Source organism: Aethalodelphis obliquidens, unplaced genomic scaffold (assembly GCF_003676395.1).
Source record: "Aethalodelphis obliquidens isolate GAN/ISIS:26980383/991018 unplaced genomic scaffold, ASM367639v1 scaffold18, whole genome shotgun sequence".
NCBI classification, from domain to species: domain Eukaryota; kingdom Metazoa; phylum Chordata; class Mammalia; order Artiodactyla; family Delphinidae; genus Aethalodelphis; species Aethalodelphis obliquidens.
Window position 1 is genome coordinate 26,405,027 of NW_020837962.1, and position 19,803 is coordinate 26,424,829.

The 19,803-nt window shown below is 37.8% G+C and overlaps 1 protein-coding gene and 1 pseudogene across 1 annotated transcript in view; one reads left to right on the top strand and one right to left on the bottom strand.

The window, feature by feature from the left end:
• Window positions 1-19,803, bottom strand: part of PLCB4 (phospholipase C beta 4) — a 420,273-nt gene that overhangs the window by 195,912 nt on the left and 204,558 nt on the right. The window lies entirely within an intron of this gene.
• LOC113626503 (60S ribosomal protein L21 pseudogene) lies at window positions 13,958-14,471 on the top strand (annotated as a pseudogene).

The following is a 19,803-nucleotide window of genomic DNA, read 5'->3' on the forward strand; positions in this document are numbered from 1 at the left end:
AAAAAAGGCAAGTTTTATTATGTCACCTGATTAAACCCTTCAATGGCCCATTACCAGCTACAAGATAAAAATCCATTTAACAACACAGCTTTAAGAAGACTTACGTAACCTGTTTCTCCAATCATACTTTTATCATCCACCCCAAACACACACACATACTCCCCAACCACAGTGCCCAATTCTGTATATGACATACCATCCGAACACAATACTCTTACACTCTCTGCTTCCCCCTTCTTCACTTGGCTAATTAAGTCATTATCCATGACTTAAGTAGACTCTAGTACATATAAGTTGAGGCTCTGGAGTCAGACTGCCTGGATTCAAATCCCAACTACACATTTTACGGCTGTGTGATCTTCTGTGAGTTACTTAATGTCTCTGAGCCTGAGATGCCTCATTTGTAAAATGGAGACAATCATAATGCCTACTTCAGTAGGACTGTTTTGAGGATTAAATGAGTTAATACAGAAATGACTTAGAAGGAGTCTGACATCTAATTATTGCTCAATAAATGTTAGGCAGAACTAATAATAAACATAGTAGTATATCATGCTAGGCTCCATCTGCAGGTCTTTCCCCCTTGATTGTATGCTTTGCAAAAACAAGTATATCATTATCCCTCCTGCAAAACATTTATCTATGCCAAACATTCAATACATTGCTCTTTAATAAATATATACCAACTGAGGATTTGAAGCAATCAAAGATTTCCAGTCCCCGAAGAGTTCTCAGCCTCCCCTGAATCACATGGGATTTCCTCCCATGTAACTTTGAAGTATTTTACACTCATACACACATACTATATATATATATATATATATACGTACCTACTGTGTAGATACTGTACTATGTACCAAGAGGCAGAACGAAATGAGAAAAATAATTCCTGTAACCAGAAGCTCACAAGCTAAGTCAAGTTAACTGCTCCCAGTGAACAAACTGCAAGGACATTTTCATAGACACAAGAGCAAGTTGACCTTGTCTGGTACCAACCTAGACCATCTTTTAATATTAAGGGTGTGCTCACAGTGAAACGTGTCACACCTACTCACCCTCAGAAATGGAATACACTCTAAAACAATTTGATTAACGGCCTCTCCTGTAGCTTATTAGCTTTGCACAAAAGAACCTAGAAAGCACATGACTTGCCACAATGAAATGTACGTAGAACATGCTAAAACAATCTTGTCCAGGCTTATGTTTGACTGGGGGGGTCAGGTGGCTTGATCATCTAAGTTGGAGCCCTTTGTAGACACTTTATGATGATAACCATGGCAGCGTGTAGGACATTAGTCACGCTCCATCTTGAATTTCTGATCGCCCATCAGCATCCTCTTTAGCAGAGCATTTTTAAATGTCTACTAAAGTGCCTAGAATGCTTTAGCTACAAGTCCCTGATCTGATTTAGTTTCATCAAATTATTTTCAAATAATATAGCAGAATCCCACTGCAACAAAGTTCTGTTATTAAGAAGGTTTTTATACATCAGGTCAAAACATATCCCTCTAAAATCCAATAAGCACAAACTCTAAAAGCCTCAACTAATGTGGTTAGCCTGGACATTAAATGTGACTTCTGACTCCAGGCCCAAGTGCTGTAGAAAACGCCACTAAAGTTGCACATGGGCAACCCTTCTTGGAAGAAGCTCAGGATTACTAATTAGTCATCTCACTGGGCCACAAATATTTTATGCAGGATGTATTACCTACTCATACTTCACATTGTTCAAAAATGATTGATGGAGGTAAGTAATCTGGATAAGCAGGTATCATCTTAATGATAAATGCACATAATTAGATACATACGAAATAGTTTAACTGCAATGGAAAAGCTAAAAGTTAGTGGTTAAAAGCATAGACTTTGTTAGCAGGCAGCCCTGGGTTCAAGTTCTTCTTGATGAGCTATGTGAATCTTGGGAAAGTTACCTAACTTCTTTTAACCTCAGCTTTCTTAACACTTAAATGTGGGTAATAATACTACCTACCGGATAAGGTCATGAGACAATGAATGTAACATACAGGATGTCTGGGGTATTGTAATTATAAGAAAATTTCTTGGCTTCTTCACCCCTGACTGTTCAACTGGGCCTAAGAAAGCACAGTGCCATCAGGGTTCTGCTTTTCAAATAAAATTTAAAATGCAAAACCAAAAAACTTGAGATAGTGAATGATCACCGAACCCTTCAGAAAAGAGATGGGGGATAAGTCCTCAAACTGGATGAATCCAAAGCTGGTTAATTACATTCTGCCCACTAATGCCTTTAGGAACCTGAAACTGAATGATGTAACCTTTTCTCCTTTTCTTAGCTGTTAGCTGGTAATGCTTTCTCCTACTGTAATTGATAAACACATTTCTACAATGAATCATCAAAATATGCTGAAATCTGTCTACAGGAAAGGCTCTTTGGGAATAAAGCCAAAAATGATTCTACTTTTTCAAATAAAAATTTAGGTGGCCTTCACTGGCCTTTCAGTTCTAATCTGGCACCAATCAACAAATAATTCATTTAAAAAGTATTTCATCTTTTGGAAAACTCATTGAAGTGATAAGAATGGGCACCTAATACATTCTAGGCACTTGGTCTAACTAGCAGAATAGAAAAAATTCCAGTTCTTGAGATTTGTCTAATTATCGTGTTCCTATTCAGGAATCATAATCAGACTATATAACTTGATGAACTGTCGTGATGAACACCTAGTTTGAAGTCATCCAGGAAAGGGAAGACATTTGTCTTCTTCATTTCTTTGTCATGATTAAGAGGCAAATTAGAACTATTTAAAAATATATAAGAAGATTTTAAATAAAAGGACACTCTCAAAACTTTTATACTCTCAAAATGAAAGTCAGGAATGGTAAATACATACAATGGAATACGATTCAGCAATAATAAATGGATTATCTTTATCAGAAACAACAGAGAAGAAACTCAAATACACTGTCCTAATGTGGGATTCAACACAAATTGTATGGTTCCATTTCTATGCTATTCTGGAAAAGGCAAAGCTATTAATGATGGAGGGCAGATCAGCGGTTGCTAGGGGTTAAGGATGTAGAAAGGGCTTAACTACAAACAGGCAGCAGAAGAGTATTTTTCTGGAGTGATGGAACTGCTCTGTATCCTAATTATCAGTCAGTGGTTACATGACTCAATGTATTTGGCAAAACTCATATAACTCAAACCAAAAATGTGAATTGTACTGTCTGTAAATTCAAATGTAAAGTTTAAAAAGAAGAAAACATACAGTTCATTGTTTACTGAGGCCTAATCTTAACACTATTTAAAATTGTAGTAGATAGGTGGTTTCTCTTGAACAAAAAATGGAATTTCATTATAAAATCCCAGGAAAACCCATTTTTTTCCAGCTTTACTGAGGTATAATTGACAAATAAAAATTGTATATATTTAAGGTGTATAATATGATGTTTTGATATATGTATACATTGTGAAATGATTACCACAATCAAGCTAACATCTATCACCTCACATAGTCACCATTTTTTTTTTTTGGTACTTTTGTGTGGTGAAAACACGTAAAATCTACTCTCAGTAAATTTCAAGTATACAATACAGTATCATGAATTATAGTTGCCATGCTGTACATTAGGTCTCCAGAACGTATTTATCCTATATAACTGGAACTTTGTACTCTCTAACATCTCTCCATTTCCCCCACCCCTCTGCCCCTAGCAAACACCATTCTACTGTTTTTACGAGTCTGACTTTTTCAGATTCCACATATAAGTGAGATCATGCAGTATTTATCTTTCTGTGTCTGGCTTATTTCACTTAGCATAATGTCCTCTAGATTTATCCATGTTGTAAATGGCAGGATTTCCTTCTATTTTAAGGCTGAATAACATTCCAGTGTGTGTGTGTGTGTGTGTGTGTGTGTGTGTGTGTGTGTGTGTGTGTATCATGTTTCCTTTACCCACTTATCTGCTGACAGACACTTAGGTTGTTTCCGTATCTTGACTACTCTGAATAATGCTGCAATGAACACAGAAATGCAGATATCTCTTTGAGAAACTGATTGCATTTTTAAAAGCTGTAGTATATACTGTAGATTGTCTGTGTACTCCATTCCACCCTTCTTCGGTTGGGGAGGCCAGAAAGCTAAACATTACATTTCTAAGACTTCTTTGCAGCTGGGTTCTGGTTAGAACTGGAGCCAATTAGAAGCACTAATTAAATATCTGAAAGACAGTGGCCATTTTCCTGCTGCTCTTCTCCTAGCAAGCAAGGTCTGAAAGATACAGGTTTTCGAGGAAGTTGTGGCAGCAATAGCAACAGTGGCATGCCTTTGAACTCAAAAGTCCAGGGGTGGACACACATTCCTCATTCTTCAGTCTTTCATGCCATTTTGTAAGCACCCAGTCCCCTGTATTAAATCTCTTCTGCTTGAAACACCTGGAGTGGTTTCCATTTCCTGACTTCATCTCTGCTGATATAAAAGGCCAATTTATTTATAAAATAGTCCCATCTCATGGTCTTTAAAGATGGGATTATTTAAACATTCCAGAAAGGTCCCATTAAATTCAGCAATCCATGGCCAAAGTAAAGCTACCACTGTTTTGCTAAGTTTTCAGTATCACTCAGCCCTCTTTAACTGTGTTGGAATGAGGATAGATGTTAAACAAATTATCTCTTCTAGGTGACAGCTCCAGGCTGATATCTGATAGTATCAAACCTAGCAGAAGACAGACTCTACTTCCCAGGTATCTCAAATAAAGTTTCAGAATTGTGTTTAATCCCAACTGGTCAGATCCAGGTATTCTGTCCATTCCAACCCTAGCTATCAGTCCCATGACTGACAAATGAAGACAGAACATAAACCCTTTTACCTTCTGACAACTGTTAGCATGTCCCTCATAGGTTTTCTGTTGTTCACTACTTGCGGATTTTAAATGTATCTTTCATTTCATGTTAACAGTGAACCACATTAGTCAAGCCTAAAATAAGTACTGCAGACTTGTTTAAAGACAAACTTCCCATGAGGCTTGGCAAACATAGCCTGAAGTATTAGGAATAAGTTTGGATGCTTAGGGACTGAGATACCTGCATTTTTACACTTCTAGGGAAGATACTTGAGGAAATACAATGTGCTTACCCACACTGCTCAAATGCTAACACAAGCACAGCATTTTAGACAAGGTATGTGATGACAAGTTCAAAAAAATTCATCCGTGAGGATAAGGGTCATGGATGAATGGTTGAAAATATACATGTACAGAAGGTGCACCGTACGTTTTTATTAAAGGAATGAATAAGATGTGCATGTATTTTGGGCTCTATAGGAGTAAAAAAAGGTTGGCTTGAGCTAATTAGATGGTTTCTTTATCTCTAAAGCAGGAGTTGCTCATGGCAGTGGCTTCTGGTTGCCTTTGCCCCTTAACATCACTCCCCATTCCATTGACAAGAGTGTCCTAATAATGTTCTTCTTGAAGTCCTCCCCTCTCCTGCTCTCCATTCCTGAGGTCCCAGTGATACTGACTCCAGAAGTGCAGCTTGTGACCTGGGCTCGGATCTCCCATGGCGAGGGATGGAATGCGCCTGGCTAAGGAATGGACAGAATATTGGATCTGACCAATCGGGATTAACAAGTTCACTTGTGATATATGTGATACATTTGATATCTGATATATCTGAGATACCTGGGAAGTAGAGTCTTTCTTCTGCTAGGTTTGATGCTAGAGCTATCAATGACTAACATGTAAAGTCAGAGAACTGTCCAAACATAGGAGAAGGCACGTCAGAGGGACAAAGGAAGCCAAGTCCAGTACAATTAGACTAATGAGACCCTGGAACCAGCTGTATCTGAAGCACCTTTCCAGCTACGTGAACCAAAAAATTATCCTTTCCTTGCTTAAAACTCCGAAAGTCAACATATTAGTTAATTTTATTTGTTGGTTTGTTTTACTAATTTTTGTCATCCAAAGAGCCTTTACTAAAACATTAACCTTCAGCCCCAAATGTATATTTTCGTGCATACTTTCATGTTTCTAGAGCAGTTTCTTTAGCTTTCATGAGATTCTCAAATGAGTTAATTCCCCAAAAGATCAAGAATCGCTTTTCTAGAGAAAAACAATCCCACAAAACTTGACCAAAAATTGCCCATTTATGGCACATTTTTATTTTTACCAAAAACAAACAAAAAACCCTGACCAATTTCTACTTCTAAATAGGAAAGTAGATAAGGAATAATCATAGAAAAGAAGAAAGGAAGTAATTAACCATGGCAGGTCAGGGATTTAAGATCTTTGTTGTTCTACAAATTCTTATTTTTTAGCATCACCCTGAATCATATCAAACACACTGAATGGTACTCACAGCAGATGTAGTTGGTATATAAGTCCACGAGGATGATTTAAGTTACAAGTTGAGATAATGTCATGGTTGATAAAATAGTTGACAATGAAATGTCTTATTTGGGAGACATTTAATGAAACAGTCATTTTGTTGTAGCTTTCATCTTATATTTTGAAGCCAATAAAATTTTTTCAGAACTCACCTATTTTTTGAGAAGGCTGAAAATATCCTGAAACCTAGGAGCTATACTAGCATACTTAAATGATAAAGTGATTAAAAATTATTTTTAAAAGTTGCCACACAAGAATATGCACACAGTTCTGGGCTCCATTTCCAACTATTTTACACCCAATCTGCCCTGTTCTGATCGTGAAATCTCAAGTTGCCTCTGCCTATCCAAAGGTGATCACTGCACAGGGCTTGTTCTTCTTTATTGGTAATGTAGAAGGCTCTACTGATGGAATTAATGGATCCTTAATGAATTTTTCCATTTCAAAAGGAAATTCTGCAATTCAATGTTAATCTTCTAATTTATAATTTGTTACACTTTAATGTTAATCTTCAAACTTATAATTTTATTGAGACCGCTACAGACATAGCAATGAATCACAATATACAACAAAATAAAATAAAAAACAAAACAACTCAACAATACTCTGCTCATCCTCCACCTTAGAGAAGTGGGTCAGATATCAGAAAAATAAGTTTAAAAAATATTCTCAAGTAATATAGGGATCCAGCCTGAGATGGCAGCTTCAAAAGAGAAAAAAAAAAGGAAGAAAAAATAAAAGTGTTAAGTAACTTTCTTCAAGGAAGAATGAGAAAAAAGGTTTAAATGCCTCAAAATACAAGGAAGACAACACCTACCAATTACTAAGTTGAAACAAGTGCGGAACAAACTTAAAAGAACATTTTTTCCCTAGATTTGCCTACAGGTGTGTGGGAGGAACTGATCACTGATAGGCGTATAAATAATATTTTGAAGGTAAGGAAACCTGTCATTACAGTTTTAACATCTTTATCTAGAACAGTGTTTCTCAGAATTTAACTTGCAAATAAATTATCCGATTTTCTTGAGCAAAAAAAATGCAAATTCTGATTCAGTATGTCTGGGGTGGAGCCAGAGATTCTGCAATTCTCACAAATTCTCAGGTGATGATGATGTTGACAGTTAGGAGACCACACTTGGTGTATCAAGTCTCTAGACTTCAGTATTTTTTTTCTTTTTTTGCGGTATGCGGGCCTCTCACTGTTGTGGCCTCTCCCGTTGCGGAGCACAGGCTCCGGACACGCAGGCTCAGCAGCCATGGCTCACGGGCCCAGCCACTCTGTGGCATGTGGGATCCTCCCGGACCGGGGCACGAACCCGTGTCCCCTGCATTGGCAGGCTGACTCTCAACCACTGAGCCACCAGGGAAGCCCGAGTTCAGTATTTTTTAAGAGTTCCCCTTCAATTTGAATCAGCTTGCCAACAAAGATATTGTAACATTTATAAACAGTGTTAAAAGTTCATACTTATAGAGGTGATTTTCCTTCACTATAGATTAAAAGAACACTTCTCAACTTTATTTTTTCCAAGTACTATTTTTGGAGCAGTGGCCCTCACTCTCAAAGATTCAGCTTCAGCAAGTCTGGGGCAGGGTTCAAGACTTTGCATTTCTTGAGCCCAGGTGATGGAGAAGCTACTATGCTTGTTGCCCCACTGCTTTAGGGCAAACATCAAGAGTCCTGCTGGAAATTTCTGTAAGAATTCATGAGAATAGAAAGTCTTTACTATCAGAAACTCATCAAGTATTGGAGCTTCAGGTGACCTGAGATTAATCTTTCCCAAGGTCCTCATTTGAGAGGCAAAGAGCTTCAGTACCAGAGAAACTGGGTGTCTTACCTGGAGCCACAGAACTGGTTAGAGAAGCAAAATGAGGCCCAGAACTCCACTCTTTTATCGTTACGCAAGGAGTCTTGTCCCTATATCACACTACTGATTTTTCATCTTTTTAAAATATTCCTGAATCACTTGCTGATGGATCCCTAACAACCCAACACTGAACACATTTCAGTTCTTCCAGTCACTCTCTTTTTAGAAATAATCTCCAATAAAGTGTTTCTAAGTGTGGCCCAAGGGTCTCCTCTATTGGAATCTCAACAGAGCTTGGCTTGCTTAAAGATACAGATTCTTAAAGTTGTCCCCAAACTATTGAGTTTGATTCTCTTGGGCTGGTAGCTGGGAGTCTGCATTTTGACAAGCGTACATGCAAATGCCCCTCAGTGGGACTGTTTGATGCACAGGTCCATAAGATGATGGTTCAACCTTGGATGGTTCTCCTTGGAGGAGAGGGTTTAAAAATCCCTATGCCCAGGCTGCATGCAATTACATGGGAATCTCCAGAGGTGTGGCTCAGGTATCAGTAGTTGTCAAAGCTCTCCAGTGATTACAATGTGCAGCCAAGGATGAGAAACAGTACTCAGAGATTTCCAGATACTTCTATATTTCTATCCAATATAAGGATGTTAAACCATCAGACAAAATGATACTTTCTTTTAATGAATATATAAATTTGGTCACCTGGAATACCAAGGGTATTAGAGCAGTTGGCTTCAAAAATTCCAGTCTGATCTGGTAAACCCAAATGCTTCTATTCCAACAAAATAAGTTGGAAAAAAAAGTTCTGAATTCATGTCAGCAGGGTCCTACTGAGGTGGGGCTTCCTGTTTGCCTGCAGAACTAGAAATTCTTGTTATTTCCATCTGGTCACTTCTGGCAGTTTACAAAGCAAGGATTTTTATAAAAAAGTATTTTTTTATGGATTTCTGGTTAAGTTACTAAATAATAAATGTTTCCCTGCAAATGAGCAGTTTGATTTAACAGCAATGGCAGGTTATCGTGACCCACGTCAGTTCCCAGGATTATTTTAAGGAGTAAACAAGAGAAAAGTAGGAAAATAGAATTCTTGTAAAGTAGAGTGTGTGAAATTCATCTTTATAGACTTCAAAGTCCAAAACGCTAATGGCATGGATTTCTGAATTGCTGACAAAGATGTTCTACCTAGTAAGTTTCTTGAGGGTATCTATATTCTAAACAATCAACCTAGTAATTTCTCCATAATCAAAAGTTTTTGGTTTAGCTCAAAAAGAGCTCAAGCTTCATGAAAAGATGCCATTTTAGGGACTTTAAAAACTTGCAGAGCTGGACATAAAAACAGAGGTAGGTTAGTGACTTAATATATAAGTGACATTTATTAACTTCAAGATAATGACTACCTAATTAAAAGCAGGCTTGCCTTTATTCCCGTTTTACCCCTAGGTTCTTCATGACATTTTTATTTCTTAGATTCCATATATATGTGTTAGCATACGGTATTTGTCTTTCTCTTTCTGACTTACTTCACTTTGTGTGACAGACTCTAGGTCCATCCACCTCACTACAAATATCTCAATTTCGTTTCTTTTTATGGCTGAGTAATATACCATTGTATATATGTGCCACATCTTCTTTATCCATTCATCCGATGATGGACACTTAGGTTGCTTCCATCTACTGGCTATTGTAAATAGAGCTGTAATGAACATTTTGGTACATGACTCTTTTAGAATTATGGTTTTCTCAGGGTATATGCCCAGTAGTGGGATTGCTGGGTCATATGGTAGTTCTATTTGTAGTTTTTTAAGGAACCTCCATACTGTTTTCCATAGTGGCTGTACCAATTCACAGACTTACTAGAGAACGGACTTGAGGACGCAGGGAGGGGGAAGGGTAAGCTGGGACAAAGTGAGAGAGTGGCATGGACATATATACACTACCAAATGTAAAATAGATAGCTAGTGGGAAGCAGCCACATAGCACAGGGAGATCAGCTCAGTGCTTTGTGACCACCTAGAAGGGTGGGATAGGGAGGGTGGGAGGGAGGGAAGTGCAAGAGGGAAGAGATATGGGGATATATGTATATGTATAGCTGATTCACTTTGTTATAAAGCAGAAACTAACACACCATTGTAAGGCAATTATACTCCAATAAAGATGTTAAAAAAAAAAAAAAGCAAGCTTGCCGATACTTCCATTTTGATGATGATATTAACACCTTTATTGCTTTTCTCTTTCCTTTTTTCACCCCACAGATCACCTCTCAGTGCCAAAACAGGACAACATACACTATGGTTCCCACAACAGACACTGGCATCTCTCTCCATCCTCATCCTGAACGCTGAATTTCCAGCAGAAATGCACTCAAAAGGAAGCTTAGGTGAGGGCAGGGGAAGGCTCTCAGCTGAAGTTCAGACAAAACAATTTGGCCGCCATCCCTCTCTGGAAGAAGCCCTTTTAACAGCCCTAATCTGTGGTTCCTAATTTGCTCCTCTGTCTAATCAGCATTCCTCAAATAGTATGTCCTAAAGTTGTTGGGAGATCTCGTGAACTGTCAGATTCTGATTCAGTAGGTCTGGGGTAGGGCTTAAGAGTCTGCATTTCTAAGTTCCCATGCGATGCTAATGCTGCAGGTTCATGGACCACATTTTCAAGTGCAAGGAGCTAGATATTATTTTTGGTGGAAAAGAAAACACAGTGATGGTGAAAGGCTATGTCCCCTGCCCCACATCTACTAAGGGGTCAGTGGTAGTGGTCAATTTTGGAGAGCCCATGGAGCCCACAACTTCTTTGAGAATTATTATCTGACCCATTTCCATGGCATATCAATGGCATCTATATTTGTGCTAGGACCTTACCACTGGCCAGAGCTGACTGGACCAAGGATGGACATACATGTGCTCAAGCTGAGCCAATCAGCTTCTTCCTCTCTTGAGAATTTGGGGTCAGACTTCTGAGGGCCAGTCATGAGTTACTTGAACCAGGGGATGTAAACACCTGGAACCGTCATTGTACCTCATGTGGAAAGAGAAACGGGGACAGAGAAAAATAGCACTGGAGAAGCAGAGATAAGAGAGCACCTGAAAATCAATTGCCGCCTGGATACTTGAAAGCTTTTTAGTTCCTATTTTCAGATTCTTCCTTTCTTACCATGGGATCCCTGGAAACAGCCCTGCATCCTTTTGATAAATTCCCCTTTTTCTTGCTTAAACTAGCTTGAGAGGGAGCCTACAAATCCTAATGCAAAGGGAAGGTAGTTTTACTTTTCATCAGCGAATACACTGTCTGTCCCAGAGGTCAGGATCTTAGAGGAATAAAGAGTTCACATCCATATCCAGTAGTGGTGGGCAACTTCCTGGGGTTACCTGTGAACAATCCTATGACCTTCTGTGAATCATTTAAAAGGAGCCTTTAATTCCTCTTGAAATGTCAGACAATGTCAATTCTTCAAACTCTTTTAATAATTAAGGCTCTGTTTACTTCAATCTATGTCCTTCCTTCCCATTTCCTTCAACCTTATTATCCTTACATGCCAAGTAAAAAGAAACCCGGCCTATTCCTCCATCACTCCCCCCTAAGCAGGTGACTTGCATTCCACCCACAGGAGAGAGGTGGCTGGCCCACAGAAGGCATCTGGGAGGTGGGAGCTTTGATTTTTATAAGTTCCTCTCTCCACTCTCTCATTCATTTGACTACCTGTTTGATCCTCCCATCTTGCCTTATCACACTCTTCCTTATTATAATCCTTGTAAATGTCTCTGATCTTCCACCTAAAATAAAAATCCAGTGGTTCTCCTCAGGTGGTACCAGCTCCTGGATTCCTACCTATCCTAAAGACAATTCCTTCCCCCACCTATCCAAACCCGTTCATCCACTTGACCTCAGAAGATATAATTCCACACACACCCCTTTCCATAACCACTAACACATCCCATCTTTCATGATACGTATTAGACTTGGTACCGGTGGAATTCACCTTGACAAGGCTAGCTTATGCCTAATGAGTCATCCGTTAGGGGTAAACAGCCTGGCAAAGATAAGCCTTTAACCTTCTGCCTCCTTGAGACAAGAACAGAATCTAGATTCATTTTTGTCCTGAGATGCATGGTTACAGCTCCACGTCACTTTGCATTAATGAAGTTTCCGCCTTTTCATCCATTGGTGGGTACAGAAGTGTACAACCATCTGTTTTCATTCAAGATATGTCTCTGGACATGTCTTCCACATCCATAAAGACTTCCATTCACCTAATACAGCTAAGAAAATTGCTATTGATTATGACAAGGTAAACATTTCATTATCTTTTCACTTATGGTATCAATTGTATACTAAAACTCCCCTAGAAGAACAAATATGTTCAATCCCAACCCCAATAAAAATGCAATATATTCATTTCCAATTTAAACTCATAATATATTTTTCATTGATTTCTCTAAAATGATCTATTCCAAAGTTATTAAAACTATGCCTATGAAGAATATTCAATGCCATGAAAAAGCACTCCAAATATAATGGTTTTGGGGAAAAAAACAGAAGACATACACATGATATGTCCAAAGTTTCAAAATATAGTTTATGTTTATGTCTGGAAATACTAGAAATAAATATAACAAAATATTATTAATGGTTATGTCTGGATGATAGGATTGAAGTAAATAGTTCATTTCTTCTTTGTAATTTTATGAAGTAAAAAAGATCTTTTCAGGGAATTCCCTGGCAGTGCAGTGGTTAGGACTCAGCGCTTTCACTGCGGTGGCCTAGGTTCAATCCCTGCTTGGGGAACCAAGATCACACAAGCTGCATGGCGCTCTGCCCCCCACCCCGCAAAAAAGGTTCTTTTCAGTGCTCATGAACACGTATAATTAGAGAAAAAGTAAACATTACCTATATATCATGCCCTACATTCATCAAATTAAAATGATTCATGCATCTCCTTTGTTTTGACTGTCCTGTGGGAAGTACAGTTCACTACATTAATGTGATTTGCTGACAGGCTTCTTAAATTTTGTGTTGGAAAGGAAGCACTGGAGGAAGACTGCTGTATTCTTTCCAAGTGCCTTAGACTGAAAGGATGAGATAAGGAATCAGCTTTAGGGTTGGTTTGAAAGTGATAACACATGCCTCTTGGACTAATACACTTGGGGTGGGGGAGAAAAAAAAGGTTGGCTTTAATACTTTTTGTGTAACTTAACATTTTTTTAAAAAAAATTCAAAACATGTTGCTTCCTATCTTCTAAGGCAATGTGTTCTCTTCTAAAAAAGCCCTAACTGTTCAAACATATTTAAATATTTATTTTATTTCTTCAAGTATTTTCATGTGGAAAAATACAGAAAATTATCACCAAGTAAATAAAATTATAATTGCATGATCATCTGCCTCTGAAAATGTATAAAACAAGAAAATACCCTTCCAATCAGACTTATGAGAGATAAGCAATGTTACCAGGTACTGACTATGCATACGTTCGTGTGTATACATACATATATCATGTCTATGTGTATGGCAGCATATACATGTATATGTATGTGTACATGCATAGTTATAAAGTAGATATACAAACATCCATGTTTTTAAGAAAAATTAAAATGACATCAAGTTTTACATACTTCTTTGCAGTTTGCATTTTTTGGAACACATAAAACATATTTCTCAAAGGGAACAACTAATTCCAATAGCATAGCCATTTTAAAATTTAATACTGTCAAATTACCCAAACAAACAAACAAAAAAACTATACAATATATTCTGCCTTTTGGCCGGAACCGCCATCTTCCAGTAACTCACCAAAATGACCAACACAAAGGGAAAGAAGAGGGGCACCCACTACGTGTCCTCTAGGCCTTTTAGAGAACATGGAGTTGTTCCTTTGGTCACATACATGCGAATCTACAAGAAAGGTGATATTGTAGATATCAAGGGAACGGGCACTGTTCAAAAAGGAATGCCCCACAAATGTTACCACGGCAAAACTGGGAGAGTCTACGTGTTACCCCGCATGCTGTTGGCATCATTGTAAACAAACAAGTTAAGGGCAAGATTCTTGCCAAGAGAATTAACGTGTGTATCAAGCATATTAAGCACTCTAAGAGCTGATATAGATTCCTGAAACGGGAGAAGGAAAATGATCAGAAAAAGAAGGAAGCCAAAGAGAAAGGTACTTGGGTTCAACTGAAGCGCCAGCCTGCCCTACCCAGAGAAGCACACTTCATGAGAACCAGTGGAAAGGAGGCTGAACTGTTGGAGCCCAATCCCTATGAATTCATGGTATGATGGATGTAAAGAAGATAAAAGACCTGGACTGTAAAAAAAAAAAAAAAAAGATATCCTCCACTTAAAAACTTTCTTGAAAGGCATATGATTATTTTTATTATGATGACAATAATAAAAATTAAAACAGTCCAGGAGCTTGGGGTGGGAGGGAGAAATGCCTTCAATGTAAATGGTGGGTTGTTTTTGCTTCTTTGTTTCCTTAAACTGGGTGGTGATTAAGAATATTTATTATCTCGTTCTTCCTCATGCTTTTCATATATTTTACAAATATCCTTTCAAAACTGCTCAATATTTAATAAAAAACAATTTTCTAAAAGATATAAAAGTATAAGACAAAAAGGCTTCCTTTCCCATCACACCAGTCCACTCCCACAATGGTACAAATAAATGGATCATTTCTGATTTCAACTCCTCTAGTCTACCTCTATACCTCTCTAGAGGCAGCACTATTCAATAGAACTCTAGCGAATCACATATGTAATTTTAAATTTTCTAGTAACACACTAAAAACAACAAAAAGAAAATGGTAAAATTAATTTTAGCAATATATTATTTAAATAGACTGAAAATACTATCAGTTCAACATTATTCAATATTAAAAATGACTGAGGTATTTTAACATTCGTTTTTTTCATACTAAGCCTTGGGAATCTGATGTGTATTTTCCTTACAGCACATCTCAATTTGGATGAGTCGCATTTCAATGGCTCAATAACCTCGCCTGGCCAGTAGCTACTGAATTGGAAAGTGTACCTCCAGATAATATGCTCAAAACCCTGTTTCTTGATTTGTCAACTTAAAAACTATCATTTGACTCCACAGTATGCCATTCCCTTTTTTTCCTTCTCTTCACCACTGCTAATATTATATAATATTTTGCTTTTCAATTGATCTGTAGACAGTTTAAACCTCTCTTCTTAACTCACCAAATTGAGGCAGTGCTATCTTGCTCTCTCTGTAAAATGAGGGATTAGGGTCCCTCTGTCTCCTTTCACATTCTTCCCCTTTCCACCTCCCAACTTTTCTCTAGCAAACTACTACTCTCACATTGTCAAAGTTTTATCATTTATACCACATTCTGTACTATAACTTTTTTACACAGTGATGCTTGTAAATTGAAAAATGAACAGCATTTACAATACGAAAATTACATGGTAAATACTCTCTGCAGAAACAAATTGTGCATGTGAAGGAAGAGAAGGCCATACAACACTGCTCTCACCTGTGCTGCTTCAAGAACCAGAACAAAGAAAACTGAGTCGAGAAGGGCCCCACTTAAATACTCCGTTAACTGAGAACATGCAGTTTTATCGCACTTTCTCTTATAGAAATTTCATTTGCTTTTAGGATTTTAGAGATCCCTAAAAATCCTATTCTGCTTTTGACAGCTTTTTTTTTTTTTCTTTTTTCTTTTAACCATTTGCCAAAGACCTACTGTCTTGGGGTTTCTTGTTTTTTGTATTAGTTTAGTTTATCCACCTATCCTTGGAACCCACATTTCTCTCTTTTATTTTGCTGCATTAATTCTTTTAGGAATGGCCTGGGGATGAGCAAATGTTTTAGTTCTTACTTGTCTTAAAATGCTTTTATTTTCCCTTCATACTGAATTTGCAGTTTGTTGGGAACAGAATCAAAATTCCTACCAAACCAAGAAGGTATCATTCTCTTGTCCTCTAGAAATCATCTCTGTGGTCAATTCCCTATCCCACTCCCATTTCTGGAATATTTTAGCATCCTCTCCTGCTCCTTGGTGTTCTGAAATATCAGGAAAATGTGTTTAATTACCGATCCACTCATATGCTTACTCAACCTACTTTGCACTCAGAGGGCCTTTGTTGTCTGAAGAGTTGGAAAAGTTAAAAATGTGTGTGTGAATGTACCTTTTATTTCCTCTAATTTTTTTTTCAATTTTCTCTTTCCAGACCCTCTATAAAAATATGTAGGACCACTACCATGTCTCATCTTTTCACTCATATTTTCCAACTCTTTGTTCTTTCGCTCCATTTTCCTGGAAGGTTTCTTCATCTTTTCACTATACTATTATTTTTTAAGTCAACAATTACACTTTAATTTCCAAGAATCCCTTCTTGGTCTTAAACTACTCCTCTTCCATAGGAGTCTGTTTTTAACTCTCCCTGATGATAAAATTTTGAATGATTTTAAGGATTTATCTCTTCTCATTTATTTCTGTTTCTTCTGGCTCAGTTGATAGGTTTGTTCACATTGATCCTACTCTTTTAGCTGTCTGTTTTTCATCAGTATCTGCTGATTCTCGCTTGTTTGACCATGTTAATGAATGATCTGGACGCCACAGAGTAATCCAGATTCAAACAGTTACCAACATGGCTTCTTCTTCATTTCTCCTCATCAAAATGCAGACCATTCCATTTCTGGTCACTTCTGAAATAGTTCTTGGTGGTCACTTAATTCTGAATTCCCTAAGAACCATGAACTATTTGGGTTAAAAACTGGATTTTCTTGCTGCAGTTTTCAAAAGTACAGCAGATGAGGGTCTGATGGGCATTATTTCAAAATTAGGCTTTATCTGACAGATCAAAGGTCATTGTTATAACTTAGTCATAATGGCTACATTGAAACAGATTCTAGAATTAATTCAGTGTTACAGAACTTAGTTGAAGAAAAACTAATTTCACTTACATTTAAGGTCTAAACAAATCAATAAATGAATCTATTTATTTTCATGCTTTTCCACTTGTACCATTTTAGGATAGCCTACTAAAGCAAAGATACATTTGAAATTGTGTGGGTACCTCTATCCTTTCTTATTACAGTAGCTTATGCCAAAAAATAAAAAATAAAAACAAAAACAAACAAAAAACAAGTAAGTGCCCTGTGTCCAGAAAGACAATAAATACCACCTCAGACAGGAGGGTAAAGATCCCAATACACTCTGTATAACAGACTCTAGGTCCATCCACCTCATGACAAAGAACTCAGTTTTGTTTCTTTTTATGGCTGAGTAATATTCCATTGTATATATGCACCACATCTTGTTTATCCATTCATCTGTCGATGGACACTTACATTGCTTCCATGTCCTGGCTATTGTAAATAGTGTTGCAATGAACACTGTGGTACATGACTCTTTTTGAATTATGGTTTTCTCAGGGTATATGCCCAGTAGTGCTAAGTCAGAAAGAGAAAAACAAATACCATATGCTAACATATATATATGGAATCTAAAAAAAAAAAAAAATGGTTCTGATGAACCTAGGGTCAGGACAGGAATAAAGACACAGACATAGAGAATGGACTTGAGGACACGGGGAGGGGGAAGGGTAAGCTGGGACGAAGTGAGAGAGTAACATTGACATATATACACTACCAAATGTAAAGCAGATAGCTAGTGGGAAGCAGCTGCATAGCACAGGGAGATCAGCTCGGTGCTTTGTGACCACCTAGAGGGGTGGGATAGGGAAGGTAGGAGGGAGACACAAGAGGGAGTGGATACGGGATATGTATACATATAGCTGATTCACTTTGTTACAGCAGAAACTAACACAACATTGTAAAGCAATTATACTCCAATAAAGATGTTAAAAAAAAAAAAGACACACAAGTAAAAACTAAAATGGTCTCTATGTGCCTATCCAATTGCTTTTCTCTCAGACTTGTAGCAGAGCCATAGTGAAGAAAGTTACTGAGTGACTGTTCTATCTTAAAGCTCTCTGAGTTCACCATGTCATGTCATGAAATCCTGCTCTACTGTGCAATCGTCCCCCATGAGAACAAAGACTTGCTTACGAGGCTGAATGTGTAAGCTGCCTTCCACTGACTTCAACCTCAGTCTTTCCTCAAACCTTGCAAACACACATACTAAGGGTCCCATCTAAACAAACTCCTCCAACACTAAAATCCTCAGGAAAGTTTATTTCTGAAAAATCCATTCTCAAGTGATTATACATTCATATTACACAACGTTTACATTTTAAAAATGTGAATCATGTTATTTAATTTTCCAACTCAGATGGAAAACACTGCTAACACTGGTGATACTTAAAAAGATATGTTGCCCAGGAGAGAAGACTATAAAATGTTAAATATCTGTAATGAAATGTAACAGCTACCAAAACAAGAACAGATGCCTCAGCAGATGGTGCAACTTGTCCACCCAATATCTTTTCTCCCTATTTCAGTGGGTAATGAAAACGAACCCAACTAAAAATACTTGCTTCCAGAGGCTTCCTTACAATTAGTGGTAGCTTTGTGATCCTGTTTAGTCCAGTGATAGACTAAATGTTGAGATTTGGGGATAAGTTTCTGCTTTTCTAATATAGATACAATGTTCCCCACTTCCATTTTTTTGCTTTCTGCTGGGAGTGTGTATGTGACACCTGGAGGTACAGCACCCATTTTACAACCATGAGGCAATGATCATCAGGATGAAGGCTTATCAACTAAGGATCGTAGAGAATGAATATGGAGAGAGGCTGGATTTCTGAGGGAACCACTTAGCTTGAACCAGCCCTGTACTGCCTACCACTGAACTTACTGTTATGTGGGGCAAATATGAACCTATGTGTTTAAATACTTTCTGGTTCACAGCACTCATTCTTGACTAATGCACTGGCAATACCTGAACTTTAGTTGGTCCTCCAGTCATGCGTGTACGAAGACTTTAGTGCTTGACCAAAACAGAGATGACTTTCTCTTCTGTAATATTTCCTCTAAATCTTAGATACAGGCCCATGGCCCCTTACCAAAATCTTTTGGGGTCTGATATGTTTCAATGTCAGAAAGGTAATATGGTGCAAATATAATACATTATGCAATAGTCCCATCAAATCTAGCCATCACCCTTAAGTCCAGGGGTTGACAGACTATGGCCAGTGGACAAAGTCTAACCTGCCCCCTATTTTTGTAAATAAAGTTTTATTGGAACACAGCCATGCCTTCATTTATATACTCTCTGGCTGTTTTTGTGCTAGTCACAATGGCAGAGTTGAGTAGTTGCCAAAGAGACAGCATGATCCACAAAGCCTAAAATATTTACTATCTAGATCTTTAGAGAAAAAGTTTGTGGATCCCTAGCAAATACACCAGTATTTATGCAGTGAGACCTATAGCTCTTCACCCAAAGTGGGATAAAGACTATATATAACCTCCTGTTGGTTTAGGCATAATTTTGCCACTAAATTTATGCCAAACTTATGGGAAAACTAAATTTCAAAGCTTTAATGCTTTCAGAATTATGGAAAAAGGGACTGAGGTTCTGTCAGGAGATAGGAGCAATCTGTCAGGCTGGTCTAATCCACCATGGAGCGGTCAGCTCGCTGGCCAGTCCTTTAACATCTCATAGCCCAGAAAGCTTAAAAAGTTCTATTGTCTGAGAGCCCTAAGAAA